Raw genomic sequence first — 18,052 nt, 5'->3', positions numbered from 1 at the left:
TACTAAGGAACTATTTATTGCATATTAATCTATTTACATACAATATATTTAACTGCTTTAATGCTCAATCTTGACAGAATGATCAAGCCACTATTTATAAGAATAACCCCTAATCCAGCACTTTATTTTTAGTTTGGGTATATACCTTTATGTATAAATCCTTCGTCTTTAAATACTAGAGGCTATGTGTCCTCTTTATTAATATCCTGTAAGTGATGAATGTATTGAGTTATCTAAAGCTGATGCCAATAAACACAGGTACTGTGAATCCTTTATTTTGGATCTATAATTGAACAATTTAATTTCAATTATCCTTTGGACATCAAATGATAGTTGGCAGAAATCAAAGAACACAATTTTTATTTTTTTGAGGAAGATTAGTCCTGAGCCAACATCTGCTGCCAATCCTCCTCTTTTTGCTGAGGAAGACTGGCCCTGAACTTACACCCTTGCACATCTTCCTCTACTTTTATATGTGGGGTGCGTACCACTACACGGCTTGCCAAGCGACGTCGGGTCTGCACCCAGGATTCAAACCAGCGAACCCCGGGCCGTCAAAACAGAACGTGTGACCTTAACTACTGTGCCACTGGGCCAGCCCCACAAAGAATACAAATTTAAAGCTGTTATCTTTTTTAACTCATTATTTAGCCTTGTTCAGTATACCTGATATATTTGACCATCACACATGTGTCTTATTTGAAATGGTTAATATGTTAGCTAATGTTGTGGGGTTTTATTAATAATTCAAGTATATCAGGAATGGCAAACTAGCAGACATTGAGCAATATTCAGAAAGTTCGGTTAGTGAGACTGAACCATCTTTACATACAATTGGAAAAGAAGGAATCCAGTCCTGTAGATATACCTCTAAAGTCGTCCACTTTAACTGTGTATACGATAGTGAAACATTCTCTTTATATATTTCAACTAATCTCTATGTTATTTTTTATTTAATATTGATATTCTTAGTCTCTTCTGTAACATCTGCACAGATAGTGCTGCACATTTTCCTAATGAATGGTAAATAAAGATTATTTTAAAATACTGATTCTTGAATCAATGAAAACAGCATAAATAAATAATTGTCAACCATTTGTTATATTTAAACACTGGAAATGAGCTTACTCACTGCCTGATATTAATATTATTACCTTTGATATTACAACAATGTTTATAAAACAAATTATAAAAAAAAAACTTTTGTGATTGCTATTTTCTTCAAAGAACTATTTGTTTACTTGGTCAATTAATGAAATTATTAATTGCTCAACAAAAATATGTTGGGCTATTGCATTAACATCCTTCCATAGTTTCAATTCAAATGTCATGTCCATCTCTAAAGAATTTTGTTTTTAAGTAAATCAAAGTTTGCAAGGAAATGATCATTTAAGGGAGAATGAGGAGAAGGGAAACATTAACCATGATAGTAAGTACAAATTAGTCACTCTTGAAAATTGTGTGCTCTTAACCTGGAGAGGAGAACAAATGTTTCGCTTGTTAGCTTCTCTAAATTAAGGGCTTCAAGATGATTTAACCAAATTTACCTATACAGACAGTGTTTGTGAGTGTCTTTAGATGAACCAAAGACCATTCTTATGTTGTGTAAACATGTCAGTCACGTTCTGCCTTATCTAAAAGTGTAGACATACCTCTGCCACCACCAATAAGGTCTCTGGGGACAGAGTTTTTACCATCTACTGATGGCCAGTTTCCCAAGGGTAAATAAACATGTAGTAATTTCCAGAACACATGTAAATAGGACCCAGTTAAAATACAAGATGTTAGATCCCTAACACTTGATAGTGGCGACTGAGAATGTAAAGCCATGTGATAGGAACCATCACTAATGTTTTGTTAAATTAGACTATTTAACTAATAGCACAGGTACAAATACCTGTCCTGGGCCACTTCCCAAGAATCTCTCCCCAGTTCTCTGCACACAAGTTTAGGATCCTTACATCCTGCTGGTGGAGTGGCCCATTTATCACTCCGCAATGTCCTTGTTCCCATCGAATTTTTCTCCCGTCAGCCAGCATTGTCTGAAATTGGTGTACTACTCCAGTTTTCTTTTTAGCATTACTTATACAACATATACAGTATCCTTTCAACTTGTACGGATACTTTAAGATCAACCTAAGAGCGCATATTTTGGTTTTATTTTTATTCTAAGAAACTTTGCCTTCTAATGGAGTATTTATTCCATTTGCATGTCACAAAATCACTGATATTGGACATCTAGGCACCACTATCACTGTTTGCCACTGTTTGCTCTTTATTCTGCCTGTTCTGTGCTTCCTTGTTGCCTTCTTTGGGTTTATTCATCCATAATGATTCTCTTCCTCCCCCCTCCCTCATGAGCATCTGATTAATATTCTTTCACTGTTTATGCAGCCTTTATAGCATGCTCTCTTGTTTTATAAAGTCCATATCATTTTCCTTGGACCCCTTCATGGACAATGTGTGGACCTTAGAAGCCCCTTTATTTTTCCTGCCATTGGTGTTATTATTGATGTCTTTTTAAATTTCATATGAGCATAAACCCCCAAAGCATTACCATATTGCTTTATACTTTCAATAGGTATTTAGATGTGCCCTCATATTTATCTTTTCCTTCAGTCTGTGCTCTACTGGCAACACTGAGCTGCCACCTGTGGTCAACATCTGCCTTTTGTTGTTGGTACTCAGGTGACAAATTCTCTTAGTTATCTGCGTGGAGACAGTAGTCCAGGTTGGCAGTTCCCAGTGTCAGCACTTTTGTGTACATTTTCTTCTGCGCTTCATTCTACTTGGTAAGAAGTTGGGGGTCGTCAACTTCTGTTCTTTGACACGAATTGTCTCTGCTCTCATCATGCTTTAAGATTTATCTTTGTGTTTCAAAGCACTGAGGTAGTTGATGGGCCTTTCTTTGGATCCATCCTGTGTCATGTTCTTAATGCTTCTGAAATCATTCACTTGGTGTTTTTTTTCTTGTTTGAGAACATTCAAGGCTTCTTCTGACATGTGGCCTGTTTCCTTTCTCTCCTTTTTCTGGGGATCCAGTTACACCACCCCTGATATTCCCTCATGCCCTATGTGTGGGAGGCTCTTTCCATCACCACCCATCCTTGGGTTTCTCATGCATCAGTCTCAGTATTTCCTTCTGCTCTGTTTTCTTGTTCACTAATTATCTCTTCAGATGCACAGAATTTGTTTTACAATCCACCTATCATGTTCCTATTTCCAGTTAATATATTTTGTTCTAAATTCTCTTAGAATTTTTCATAGTTTCCAAATTATTTTTCATAGTTTCCAAAATTGTCTGACAAAATTCTCAAAAAAGTTAATTCCTTGAACAAATAAGTTGTAATTATTTTAAAACCAGTGTCTTATAACGACTTGTAAATGTAATATCTAGATCTACTCTAGCTTTTTTTTCTTGTCTTTGTTTTTGTACAATTCTTTTTCTTTGTTCACCTGGTTATTTTTGATGAGTGCAGGGCACTGTGGTGAAAACGTAAGGAAAAATGTGAGGCTCCAGGAAAGTCTCGTCTTCCCCCAGGGTTTCCTTGCCTGTGGTAGGCAAATATTAAACCAACAAGGTATTCTGATGGTGTGACTTAATGGTCCCACCCCTATTGGAACTGGCTTATTTCTGGGACAATTACTTGTAGGATGTCAGGGTCCCCATGAAAGCTTCAGGTGCTCTCAAGACCTTCCCTCTGATGGACGCCCCCTGCCAAACTCACAAGAAGGCTTCTCAGATGGTCCTTTCAGAACTAGCTGCTACCAAAAGGCAAATGTGGATCCATCTCCAGGCCCATGGCTTGGCTGCTCTCCTCGCCAGGTGCTGACCTAGAGGCTCTTGCTGCCAAAGTAGCTCTCAAAACCATCAAATATTTCTTTTTTCAAATTATGTTCAGACTTTCTACCATAAGTAGAATAACCTGGGTGAGTCAGAAAAAGAAAATAAAATGTGAAGCTCTTCCAACCTGGATACCTAGGGGCACAAAGTGGTAGTGATCCCTTTTCTTGTGTAAAAGATGAGCCCATTGGCATCTCCCCAGCATCTGCTAGCCACAGAGAGAGCTGTAGGAAGCAAGGCATGATGCACCTGCCTTGTGGAAAGGAGGAAGTGTGTCCTTCCTCAGCATCTGTGATTCATGCCCAAATCCCATTATGCTTCATCTTTAATGGGTTGATTGTGGACTCCCTTTTCATTCATTAACCAGAGGCTACAGAAGGAGGTTAATAAAACCAGGGTCAACACCTGCAGAGATGGCCACTGGTGGTGAAATGGAGCTGCAAGACTGGAAATTTCTCGTGCATTTCAGTTTTCCAGGTTTTTGCTGCAGTGACGGTCCCCACTGCACATCTGTGGACAAGAACTGGACCTTTATTATCCTGATGCTGATGAACGTGTGAAAAGAAAACGTGTGATTCACAGAGCAGCTACCCTCAGGCTGCAAGGCTGACCCAGGACGGGCTGGAGGAGACGCAAGCCAGTTCTATCCAGTTCTCAGGAGGCCACTTTCCACAAGCTCACACCTGATCAGCAAGTTTCCAGTTTCAAATTTTTGCTTTAGACCTTGTCCAATTGTAATATAGATTGAAGAATTGCCATAAGCTTTGCACAAGCTTTGTAAATGAACTTTGACATCCTTCAAAAATGTGCATTTGTATATTGAATTCTTTATTCTTTCAAGTATAAATTACCTCTATAGTTGCAAAAACTTATTAAACAACTTGACTTCTTTTAGTTTCATCTAATTTATTTAGCCATATATGTGCATTTCTGCAAGACTAGATAAGTAAAAAATGAAAAATTTGGAAGGCCTCAATTCACAAAAACTAGATTTTACAAAATAATACAATTTGAGTTCCTCCTGAGTACTATCAGCTTAATTTGAAACTATGTTAATTTCTCTAGAAATGAAATAATTAAGAGTTAATAGGTAATTAATTTGCAGTTATATTCATTGGTGTTTAATGATAGTGATAAGAAAAGATCTATTAATACTCAGTATTTACAGTTTCATTTGAGAATATTAAAAAGATAATCTGGTGTATTATAGTTGGGGCAAATTTAGTAAAAAGTAAAAATTAAATAAAAGTGTTGGCATCTTTAGGAAGTAAAGCTTCATATATAGATTCTCAATTAGTTTTTACTGGACATGAAATGAAACACTTGTTTTCAACTTTAACTTCTTTTTAATAAATTGTCATCAGCACCTGGGCAAGTTTCCCAACCACTTACCTGAACACAGGTGGTTCTGGGCACGGGAGGTCCTGTTCACGGTCCTGTAGGTCTGGGCCAGTGGTGGGACTCACTGGGGCTGCTGATGGAGTCTATGGCTGCTTCATGCTCTAAAATACTTGAATTGAAGTAAAAAATCATCAATTATAAAAGCTTTTCAGACTGTTCCTAATTGATAAAAGTAAGATCAGGAAAATCAATATTTCAATTAAGAAAATTTGAATATGTATTTATCTAAACATAAGTCTATGTCTATGTGTATTTATGAATGTTTACTTAAATGTAGAAAATTCTGGGAGACACGGAAAAATGTGTCTAGTGGGTAATGGGAGGATTATGTTGATTTTTAAAAATTTTTCCAGTTTTCTTGCAATAAGAATATGCTATTTTTTATTAAAAAAATCTGCAACTTCTAAAAATAGTTTATTGTTCATTCTGAGCCTGAGGTCATGGTCAGTGTGAAGGTCCTGGGACTGAACCAGAAATGGGGATAACGTAGGATCAAGGCATCTCCAGAGAAAGTACTCTGGTGGAGGGGCCATCTGATGCTTCCAGAGGGTTCTGGAAAGTTCTAAGAAGGCAGTAGGATTTCCGTGTAAAGCAGACAACTCCACAATCCAGGTGTTAATGTCAGGCCACCGAGGCCCAGGGAGTCCTCCAAAATCCTTCCCTTGCTGTCCTCGGGGCCACCCTCCCCGGCCCTCCTCTGCTCTGGGCCCCACCGTCACTCAGTTTCCCTCCCTGGTGTCAGTACAGAGACTCAAAACACCAGGAAGAGCTGCCCACAGCTGCTGCAGAGCCTTGGCCACCACGGGCTCTGCAAGACTTCAACCCAGCATCTTGCTGCCCCACAGACCATTGCACTCATGTGAGCTGACACCAGGTTCCCTCCTTGGGGCCCTCCCACAACCCCCATTGTGTACCTGCAGCCCAGGGTCACGGGGTCAAGGTTGAAAGGCCTGACTACTACAGATGCATTACCCAACGTATCCTGAGGCTGATGGACTTGCTGGAGAGTGAGTGTCCTCTGCAGACAATGTGTCCACTCTGTTTGACAGAGAGAGATGAGCCTGCATTTGAGGCCCTACCCAGCTGAGCCCACTTGATCACTGGGAGGGGCAGAGAGGGTGTGCCAGAGGCGAGAAGCAGAGGTTCAGAGAGCTTCCTCCACCACAATTCTTCTTGTTTCCTAAGAAAAGCTGATGGAGAGTACACATGTGGTGTGATGCCCCCAGGTTAGCTGCGCTTGAAAAAATGCAAGACAGAGCCCTGGGCTCTGTTGTTTCCTCAGTGAAGACTCTTGACACAGTCTCCTTCTGGTGTTGAGTGTGTGACATCAGCCTGGGTCTGCCCGGCACCTTCCCAGCCCCCAGTCTGTCATCCCCACTCCCTGCTGAGGACCAACTCAGTCTTCTTCTCAAGGGCCATGAAACTTGCTCAGACATGTTCCAGACATCACAGCTGGTGCCTGTTTAAGGATGTTCTACCTGCACGAGGAGGGGTCACAGTCGATGAGGTGCATATCTGGCTGCATTTTCAAGTTGTATTTGTTAAGGATCATTTCTTAAATTTCATGTGTAGATACAGCTGGAGGTCACTGTGGTCTAAGACTGCCCTGATCCCTGTGCATCCTGCCTTTCTGAGGTTTTACAAATGTGGAGGACATCACAGACTTCCTCGGGAGTTCACAGGCTGGCCCGTATTTTGGCGTATAATGAAAAAGGCCACTTCAGATTTTGACCAATATCACCAGTTGTCTTCCAAAACAGTTTAAAACAATCCATAGTCCCATCAAAAAATATGAGCACATGCATTTCCTATATACATTTGTGATGTTTTAATATGAAATGAGAAACTATATCTCTTTTATCATTGTTTATAAATTGATTAGTGAGGCTGAGCCCCTTCACACGTTAATTGGACATTTCTATTCCCTTTACTCTGAGTTACACAAAAATATACTTTATTCAATTTCCTCTTGGAATGCTTGTGTGTTTCTTATTGAAATACAAAGATTTTTTGAACATCTAAATATTAATCCTTTGTGCCACTTCTTAGTGAAAGTGTGTCTATTTTATTTTTCTTTAAAAACAATTTAAGGGGCAACCCGGTGGCATAGTGGTTGAGTTCACATGCTCAGCTTTGGCAGCTCAGGGTTCATGGGTTTGAATCCCAGGTGCAGACCTACACACCTACACACCAGTCATCAAGCCATGTTGTGGCAGAGGCACACATGAAAAACAGAGGAAGATTGGCCCGGGTGTTAGCCCAGGGCCAATCTTCCTCAACAGCAACAACAACAGAAAGAATTTAACTTTCAATTTCCTGGGTAAGGTTCCCATGTCCCTTCAGTCAGTTTCTTGGTCCTAATTCCTAATCAAACACTTGTTCCATTTGCTAGGTCTGTTTGTCCCTTCTCTTTGCTTCTCTTTTTCCTCTTGAGGTGACTTGACCAAGGTCTTGTTTCTCCTTGGTGTTGTTCCATGTGTTTCTGTTTCTCTTGTGGTTGAAATGTGTACATTCCAGGCTTTTTCTTCCTCTGGTTATTCTAAGTGTCTAAAACCAGGTATATTGTAAACAAATATCTTTCACAACCAAGATTGGGTAATTGCCACTATATCCCCTGAGCTACAGAATCACTTCTGCATGATTTGACTCCACATTATTTACCATTTTGAAATAATCTGGTGATTCTAGTCCAGATTGTTTTCTTTTATATCCAAAGTATTATGCTATAAAGAATTTAAGAAAAATGCGCATTTTAGGGTTTTATTACCATGTCCTCCCATTCTTTCATTCTTCTTTATTTTCCTGTGCTTCAGCATTTTGCCTTTCTTGCAATGTATTCTGCTATGATCAACCTCTGAAAGGCCTCTATCCTCCTTTCTCTTTGCATGATGGTTAGGTTTGGAATCAGCCTTAAAATCCTAGGAGGTGATGTTGTGTATTCCTCTGATGAGCTTGGAGATTTAGCAATTGAACCTGCAGTCTTGACCATGGTCAGATCGATAGTTATGACTTTCCCTGAATTAATCAAACATCTACTCACTTCTCCATGTGCATCAGGCACAGTGCTCCAAGGGTCATGGAAACCAGATCAATATTTCACAGTTCAAGTCCCCCTGACTTCACAGTGTCAAATCTTTACCACAGATGACTCGTAAAACAAATCTGCTTACAGGGGTTTTCAGGTCTAAAAATTAATACCGCATTTCACAAGGAGAAAGGATGGGGGAGTTTAAAAGGCTATTTAAAATTCATTAGCTAAGTTTCCTTGTTGACAAAGTGCAGGTGGCAGAGAGAAGACAAGGTTGTGGTGGACACCATGCCTGAGAAAAAGTGTCTCACCTAAATTTTCTTAGAAAACCCTGGGTCTCTGCAGGCCACTCTGTGAAGGTCCTTCCTCTGCAAATCGGGACCTACAACAGAATATACTAGGCCTGCTTTAGGGCCTGACAAGGCACCCAGATGCTTGTGAACTGTGAGGCTGTGTGGAGCACATTTGTCAAACTACACTCTTTCAGGAGCCATTTATTCCTGCACAGCAGGCACAGTGGACACTCACTGATGTGTGTGTTAGATCCGCTTTGCCACCCCCTTGTGTCTCAGCTTTGTTTCCTCTCACCCAAGATCCAGATGTCCTCCAACAGGAAGGCAGTCTCTGGTGATCTGAAATCCAGTGCCTGCTCTGCCCTTAGCAGCAGCTGCAGGTCTCAGAGAAGCTTCAGAGCTGCTTCCATTGACCTGATGTTTAACTTTGGTTCATCAACAGCAGACCCTGAGCTCTGATCCTTCTTTCTGTCTCAGGGCAACTGTAAAAGTCACACAATGAGCTCATGTGTGGGCTCACCCACATCCCAGATTTTGTTGGGGCACTTGGTAGGAGATGGTAGCCTCCATTTATAAACCATGACCATCTCCTCCCTCTTCGTGGAAGCAGAGGCTCCCATCCATGGGGTACCAGGAGGCTCTGTGGGATGTTACACTCAGCCTGAGGCCAGGCCAGGTACATGTCACACTGACAGCAGGTCTAAAATGACAAGTGATGTGTCTGTTCAGAGAACAGACAGTGACAGTCATCTCTGGATTCTGCATCACATCCAACTGTCATGGCAACATCAAAGTTCTCCCAACCCCTTTTGTTACAAGAAATGGTGGTATGGCTGCCACTTTTCCTAACTGAGATTCAATCCTATATGGGGAAAATTATAGAGGCCCTGTGGACTGACCATAACTCCTTTCTGCCTGACAGAGGAGAGCAGTTAATCTCCAGCAGCCGCAGGAGTCAGGAGGCAGCCACTTGGCCACAGTTGCTCCATAAATTTGCAACCTGTCCATGAACTGATGTGCAGCACCCCATGTAGGTGAAGCAGATTTTCAGTAAATCCAGATCAGGGGTGTAATGTAAGGTCTGATGAATCCTTAAAGGGACATCTGGAGAGTCTCTGACTTGGAGGAGGTGTCTCTGAGAAGATTTACACCCTGGATGGGGCTGATCTCCACAAGTGCATGAAAAATAGCTCAGTATCCTAGCAGAGTTGCATTAAAATTCTGTAATTATAGCAACCCTCTCAAATACACCCTATCTGCATGTTGTAGAGTTGTATTTCCTGGAGATTCCTGAAAATGCCATCAGTTACAACCCCCACCAGTTAATCCTTGTATCTGATACACTGCATAGAAAAGCAGGCCAACCCAACAGCAGCCTGGGACAAGGCTAGTTCTCTGAATTTGCAGTTTTCACCAAATGCTGCTTGACAACAGAAGGAAATAAGAGTTAGAGGCAGCAAGTCTGTGGCCTGACCAGAGATGCCCCTTCAGAAAGAAGGAAAGACAGCTTCCCAGCACCCAGCCTCCTTCCCAGTGGGTATGTCCCAATCCTACACTCAGAAGAGAAACTTATGAAGGGTCAATTCTTTGTCAAGATGACTAGAATTATGTCGATTAAAAACCACTAGTTTGAACAGTATGCAATCTATCTGCTTACCTTTCTCTTCTGGTAAACTCAAATTGCTTTTGAGTTTAAAGAGCACAAATGCTCACGGAAATAGACAGAGCTTAGCACTAATGAAAAATGAATTCATAGAAAATCATCCATAACAAGCAGACAATGTAGGCCTACTGTTAAGTGAGCTGAAAGAAAGCTTTAGGATTACAGAGGGGAAGGGAAGTTGTATTTCAACAGTTTCCAGGAGTTCCTACTCACCAGAGATATGGCTTTAAATTCACTTTGGGTTGAATGACTTCTTTGAGGAATGTCAGTTGCATGGGCTCCTGAGTTTCATAAACATTTAGGAGGAGGTATTATTGATCATGGTCCTGTTTCTGTGGCATAAAGGCCAGGTGAGGCAGGGAAGTGTGGTGGTGTATCCAATAACTGACCTCTAACAAACGTGGTGATGACTTTGTGCTTTGGGGTCCCTTGGAAGTCTGAGGTTGGCCTGTAGGTCATGGAGTGACCAGGGAGTCTACAAAGGCTGCATGTGTGTGAGGACATGAGTCCCAGGCTGTGAGAGACAAAAGGACCCAACACCCAACACCCTTGTGCAGGTTGGCTTCTCTTACGAGTCTCTCTGTGGGACAGTCCAGAGCACATTCTCAGGGTCATGGGGTAAGTCTGTCTAGTGGGTTTCAGAGTGGCTGAGTACCCTCAGTGTGCTCTTTGGCTTCAAGTGGCATTCCCTCCCCTTGTGCGTTTGTGCACAAGTTTGCCTTTTTATAAGGACATCTGTCATGTTAGATGAGACTGGATGATCTCATCTTAACTAATTACATCTGCAATGACCTTGCATCCCAATAAGGTCACATTCTGAGGTCCTTGGGGCTATGACTTCCACACATGAAACTGAGGGGCACAAGTCAGCCCATAGGGTTCACCCACACAATGCTGTGTTGAGGTGTGTGGCCTTTGCTGAGCTGATGTGTGAAAGAGACAGTTCACTGTATCACTTTAGTTTCACTGAATTTCTGGGTAAACAGTGATATTTTCTGCTAATAAGTATAGTTTTGCTTCTTCCTTTGCAATGTTTATTATCATTTTAAATGTTTTTTCTAATGTCATTGGCTAGATCTCCCACAAGCTATTTCATAACAGGGATAATAATGGACATTCTTATTTTGTTGCCAAGTTTGGTGGTGACACAACTGATGTCTCAACATCAGCTTTTCATTCCTGTGTATGTTTCAAATAATTCTAAGAAGGTATCCATTTCAGTTCATTCTCACTTAAACAACTTTGTTTAAATAAAAATGGAAAGCTGATTTTTTTTTCCTGAGGAAGATTCCCCCTGACTTAACATCTGTACCAATCTTCCTCTAGTTTGTATGTGGGTCACTGCCACAGCATGGCTGCTGACAAGTGGTATAGGTTCAGGCTGGGAAACGAAAACCAGCCACTGAAGCAGTGTGCTGAAGTTAACCACTAGGCAATGGGGCCAGCTCCAATAGCTGATATTTAAAATTGTTTTTCTCTCTGTTTAGAAAACTTTGCAAGTCCCTCTTTTAAACTACAAGGCCTTCTACCAGTTACTCTCCATCAAGCCAGACTATTTTTCCCATTATTGTCTTTCTGTGTTTATTTATTTATTGACACCCTCTTGAATTCACTAGAGTGCAGGAGGACAGGAACTTTGCTTCTTGTCCTGTCTATTTATTGCCATCTGGGGATGCAAACCATCATTAAATACGTTTAAGGGCTGAGTGGATGACATGAGGAGTGAGGAGACCTTATAGAGTGAAAGGAGCATCAGCCACCGTGACACATGGATGAAGCATCTGCAGTGAAGCCAAATCTCAGTGCTTACTGCAGTACTGGTTCAATCATTTAAATGTTGTAGCTTAGGCCATTTGAAGTGAGAAGAGAAATTCGACTAAGACCCCACAGTTATTTAATAATCAGCACACCAAGAGTAGCCTAAGGGTCATCTGCACATCCGAATAGTCCAGCATGTGGAGGCTCTCCTCACATTAATTGGAAGCACACAGGAGATGTTCCCTTGCTGTTAATCAGCCTGGGAAACCAGGTCTTATCAAGCACAGGAGAGGCGAGAAGCAATGCTACTGCTTAGAATAAGGTTGAACTGCAGCTCAGGCAATGACATGCATCCCAAAGAGAATAATTATAAATTCTGGAAAATATTTTTAAGAGAACAATTTGCAGGCAGATGAGGACAAAAGCAGGCAGAAGCTAGAGTGTCACCCTGCGGAAGAAGAAGGCCACGTGGGGCAGGTGTCCCTTTAGGTGGCTTCCTCTTAGATTCCTCCAAAGTTTTAAGGTGTGGAGTAGCCAGAACATGAGCAAAACCCAGTTTTATCACCTGGAGATGTCTGAGAATGAAGTTTTGACTTGCTAGAGTGGCTGGAACCTGAGGGGGAAAAGGAAAACCATATTTGGGGGCTTCAAATTTTCTATAGGCTTCCCACAAATCCTTAGCTGACCTCTGAACTTTAAACACATGAGGCTGAGTCTGAAACCTGGGTGCAAAGCAAGATCTGGAGGCCTAGGCCATCTGAGCTGAGATTTCAGCTGGTGCCCACCACAGAAGGGTGGAAATTGGAGTTTGAATCCTGCCAAGTTAGAATGGTGAGTAACAACCCAGCTTTGGATGAAACACTGATGGAACTGAGGAGCATGAAGCTAAAATTCAAGAAAAAAATGATCCTTATCTTTTTTAAGTCCAAGGTGATCAGCCAGAAACTTAAGTGCCAGCTATAATAAAACAATGCCTCATCGCTCTTCTGAGGGAGATAAAATTCACTTTCTTCATCAAACCATCCACAATGGTTAGCTTACAGTAAAAACAATTGTTAGACATAAATAGACACAGGGAAAAAATGGCCCATGTCAAGAGAAAAAATGGTCAAGTAAAACAAGCCATGAGATGTCTCTGATCTGCAGTTAGCATGTACTAAGGCTAAGCGGCTATTCGAAGTATTTTAAAGGACTTAACAGACAAGATGTCATGATGAATGCTCAGATGAGGGATCTCAGCACAGAAATAAAAAAATTAATAAACAACCCAATGGAGATTTTAGAAAAATTTGCATATAACAAATTAAAAAAAAATTACAAACTCAAAAACCACTTGGAGGTGACAGGTGAAATTGACAGTGAATTGAAGCAGATCAAGAGAAATTATACAACCTGAAGAAGACAGAACATGGAAGAATCACAAGCAGAGCATGAGTGACCTGTAGGACACTATCATGTGGTTGCCATGCATATTCTTGGAGTTCCAGAAGAGAAGAGAGATTTGGGCAAATAATTTTTTTTAAATAATGTTTGAACATTTTCCAGTTTCAGTGAAAAATATCAACTTATAGATTCCAGAAACTCCTCAGCAAAACCCATGCAGGTTTAATAAATAGAACACCATGCCTGGCACATGGTAGTCAAGTAGTGGAAAATCAGATAAAAAGGGGGCATATGAAAGCTGCTGGAATAAAAAGACCATCACAAACAAGAACCATGATGACAGCAGATGGCAAAGGAGCACACGTTCAAGTGATGAAAGAAAATAAAAGCAAAATTGAAAATGTGAAATTCTGTATCCAGTAAAAATTCTGTGTGCATTCTAGAAGAAGGCTTAAGGGAAATGAATCCCAGTGGAAACTGGGATCTGCAAGCAGGAAAGAGAAGCACCCAAATGTTAAATATAGAAAACATATAAATAAACATTCTCTTAATTTCTTTAAAGTCAAATTTCTGTTTATGCAAATATAATCATATCACATGATTTATAACATATGCATATATAGAACAGATGACAACTATAGCACAGAACAAATAGAATTCACCATTGCAAAATTCTTAAGTTTACATTGAATAGTATATTAATAACTCTAGGTAGCAAACACAATTTAAAAGGTTGTAGGTAATAGGTTTTGGAGGAACTGAAACAGAATTTTTAAAAAATACCCAAAATGCTAAGAAAGAGAAGTGGAAAAAAAATTAGATGTGTTGAATTGTAACACATAACAAACTAGTCCAGTCATATCAATAATTCATTTAAAGTAAATGGCATAATCTCTTTAATTAAGAGCTATATTGTGAGAAGGAACAGAAAAGAAAGACACAACTGTATCCTACCCATTTTAAATACTAAGACAAAGGTTGAAAAAGAGAGAATGGGACAGATACAATGGGCACACAGTAGGCACAAGAAAGCTGGTCAGCAGTGTCGATATCAGACAAAACAGACTTCAACACAAGAGTATTACTGGAGACAGAGACATATCTAATGATGATGAACCATCAATTCACCAGGAAAACATACAAATCTTAAACGTGTGTGTGCACCTACTAATGGAGCTTCAACATATGTGATGCAAAAACTGTCATGACAAAGGTTGAAATAGACAAATACATGTCACAGAGGGCAATGCCAACAGCCCTGTCTCAGTAATTAATGGAACACACAGACAAAATTCAGTGAGGGCACAAAATACATGAACAAGACTATCAATCACCTTGACCTAATTGAAATATTTAGAACATCTCATGCAAAACTGTAGAATACTCATTCTATTAAAGTAAAAATGGAATGTTCCCCAAATAGACCATGTGCTGGGCAATAAAATGTCTCAGTAAATTTGAAAAGGCTGGAGAAGTACATTGTATGCTCTCTGACTATAAAGGAATTCCTATGAGTCAATAACCATGAAACATGTAGGAAAGTACCCAATACTATAAAGTTAAAACATGCAAACTCACATACACATACTCACACACTCACACGCACACCCACGAGCATGCACATAGACGTGAACACACGCAAACACATTCCATCCATATGAAATCTCAAAGCAGGCAAATGAATCTACAGTGATACATTGAGAACAAGGGTTAACACTGAGAGTTGTGTTTTCTGGGAAAAGCCAAAACAAAACTTTTTAGGGTAGTGAGACATTATGTATCTTGATTGTGGTGCTGATTAAATGAGTGCATACGTTTTCCCAAACTCATCAAATATATCAAGTTGTGTAATTTGTTGTATGCAGATTTTAATTCAATAAAAATATGAAGGAAACAAACTGAAATAAAAGATGGTTAACTACCATCTCTGCTCCTTTCTCTGTCGGTAATAGAAATAGCCCTTTGTGAATCACAGCTGCAACTGTTTGCCACCAGAAAACAAACTCCATCATACTTCCAGGCAATGGCAGGAGCCAGTCTTGGCTATTGGAGTCACATGTCACTTTCAGTTTTGGGGACAGTAACCAAGGAGTACAGAAAAGAGAAAATACTTTGGCTAAAAAATTCCCTTATCTTCTTTTTCAGTTTTGATTTTTCAATAGAGTTTTAGTATAAAATGAATGAAAATAGTACCTCCACAAAATCTGCTCCAAGTGATTAAACACCTTCTCGCATGTTTCCTGGCTGGGCTTCAGGTTGACTTTCCTTTGCTCTAACCGTCTTCAGAACAAGATCCACATCCTCATGGATCATCCCTTCTTTAAGTTCTAACCCCTCAGATTCCAGCCCAGTGCAAGATTGCTTTCACTTCCTAGATGCTGCTGTCTCTCCAGAATTAAGATAATGTCAGTCCCTAAACTGAGGAACTATAACAAGGATATTGATGCCACATTGTTATGTTTGAGGAGGCTACTTATTCAACCCTGAGATTCCTCAATGTTGATGGAACATTTACCACACTCTGAGTAAGTCAAGGGATGAGGGAACAAAAATGATCATTCTGTGCCCCACACATAACAGAATTTGCCACAAAAGGCAGGTTCATTAAAGCTTATTTTATTGAATGCTTACATCATTATTAATGCTTGAGGAATTTATACCATTCATAAGATTTACTTAATAAACTTACCATAGGAGGGCTCCTGATCAAATAACAACTACACAAATGTTAGCAACACTAATTGATGTTGGAAAACCAACACCTGTTAGTAAGAGAGATTTCTGAGGTCCTGGGTTCAACCCAGTATTCTCGTATATTCTAAAATTTTCCTAGTACTCAAAAATCTCCAAAATTTCTGTTCAAATGGAGAGAGCCAGTGATGTCAGATTTTGCCTAAAGTGAGTTCCCTAGATCTCAAGTACTGAGATGGGAACGGGTCAATCCCAGGATCTCATTCAGTATGTTCCAAGGGTGAGTTACACAGAGTGAAGTCAGTAATTGTAAGTTGATATGGTTCTTCAGCTGGCCCAGCAATTGGTGATCCATCTCAGAATGACCCAGAGTCAATGAAGTGTAGGATTCCCAAAAATGCCCTGCACTGATCATTCCGGTATTGGAAAAGCCAAGTGCTTGGGGACAAAAGAATCATCATATGGCTGACACACGGGCTTGAAGACACTCCTACCAGCCAGGTAACTGTCACTGATGCTTTTCATTGATGAAGCCACCTTAAAGAAAGCCATTTTACAGTGATCCTCCAAGAAAGTAAAATACTAACAGGAAAGGGAGTAAATATGTAAGTGCTGTATTCTAGAGAGAAAAGTTTGTTGGCTTTATTTGCTGTTATTATTTTTGTTGAGTGTTGGGAATTTATACAGGGGTAAAATGATCATGCTAATGATATTCTTTGTTACTATTCAACCATGAAAAGTACAAAATAAGTTCCAGGGCCAGCCCCCGTGGCCTAGTGGTTAAGTTCAGTGTGATCCACTTTGGTGGCCTGGATTTGGTTCCCAGGTGTGGACCTACACTGCTCTGTTAGCAGCCATGCTATGCTGGCAACATGTGTACTAAAAGATGGAGGGAGATTGGCATGGGTGTTAGCTCAGGGCAAATCTTCCTCAGGAAAATAAAATAAAATAAGTTACAAATTTCTATAGCTACACACATGTTAACTTGTTCCAGGGTATGGAATGAATTAGAGGATGTACATTTGCATCTTCCAAAGAAAGGCAGGTAAGTCTATAAAAATGTAAGGGCATTTAAATTTCTGACAATGAAAGTAGACCCTTTAGATGGGTTTTTGTTTTCATTGCAAATCTCCTTTGCAAACCAGCCCCGACATTAATTTAAACAGATCTAAGCTTTGAAGGCAGCTTTGTTGAAATGACTTTGAGACAGATGCTACTTTCACCAGTGGAAGCAAGGACAATACAAATAGGCTCCAGCAGACTTCCTTTGTCCACACAAACCGAATCTTCTTTCTCTATTCATGATTGACAGTCTTAGACAAAAAGGGTAGAGCAGAAATTAAAACACATTTTGATAGCAAATGAGCTCCAGTATGAAGAGTGTTGGTGTGTATCTGACACACAGTCTGCAAGTTTCCGGCAGGATGCCGTGCAGCTTCATGTGGACTCAGAGCTCCCTCTCACCTGCCGATGGTCACACAGCCACTTTTCTCTCTTTAATCAGAGGAGTCTGGAAGGACAACGTAATCCATTGTCAGTGAAATAATCTCACTCCATTCTAGGGGAAATCAGGAGTCCTGCCTAGGAATCACCTTGCCATGATATGTGGAGCTAACATAACACTTTTTTTAATATTATATTTTTAAGAGAGAATTTCAAACAATCTGTTTCATTCTCTGAACAAAAGAAAAGAAAAAGAATGGAAGAAAAGACTATTTTCAAGGAAATAAAGAAATGGCCATGTGCATTCTGTGCATGATATGCCGTGAAGAACCACTAGCAAAGGTGCAACGTGAACAGACGCCCTGAGGCAGAGGTCGCACAGGCTCGGGGAGGGGCTTAAAATAAAACGAACCCAAACAGAAGCCTGAGTGATGGACTTGACACTGCCACCTCCATACCCCACACACCACTCTAAACACTAGCAGACAATAAAAGAGAATTAGGTGAAAGTAACAGATAACTCAACAGCAGTGGATCTCTGCATAACT

General features: G+C 40.3%; 1 long non-coding RNA gene across 2 annotated transcripts in view; it reads right to left on the bottom strand.

Moving 5' to 3' along the window:
• The window catches only part of LOC138917723 (uncharacterized), a 49,709-nt gene that overhangs the window by 11,366 nt on the left and 20,291 nt on the right, over nt 1-18,052 (bottom strand). Inside the window, exons 3-4 of one of the 2 annotated variants that reach the window (XR_011426174.1) lie at nt 12,553-12,600; nt 5,237-5,354 (exon numbers count right to left, since the gene is read on the bottom strand). This is a non-coding gene — a long non-coding RNA (uncharacterized lncRNA). The remainder of the gene's footprint in view (nt 1-5,236; nt 5,355-12,552; nt 12,601-18,052) is intronic. The other variant, XR_011426175.1, reaches the window with a different exon arrangement.

Source organism: Equus caballus, chromosome 15, assembly GCF_041296265.1.
Source record: "Equus caballus isolate H_3958 breed thoroughbred chromosome 15, TB-T2T, whole genome shotgun sequence".
In the NCBI taxonomy this organism is placed as follows: Eukaryota; Metazoa; Chordata; class Mammalia; order Perissodactyla; family Equidae; genus Equus; species Equus caballus.
The sequence above is the reverse complement of the archived record's forward strand: the minus strand, read 5'-3'. Positions and strand labels throughout refer to the sequence as shown.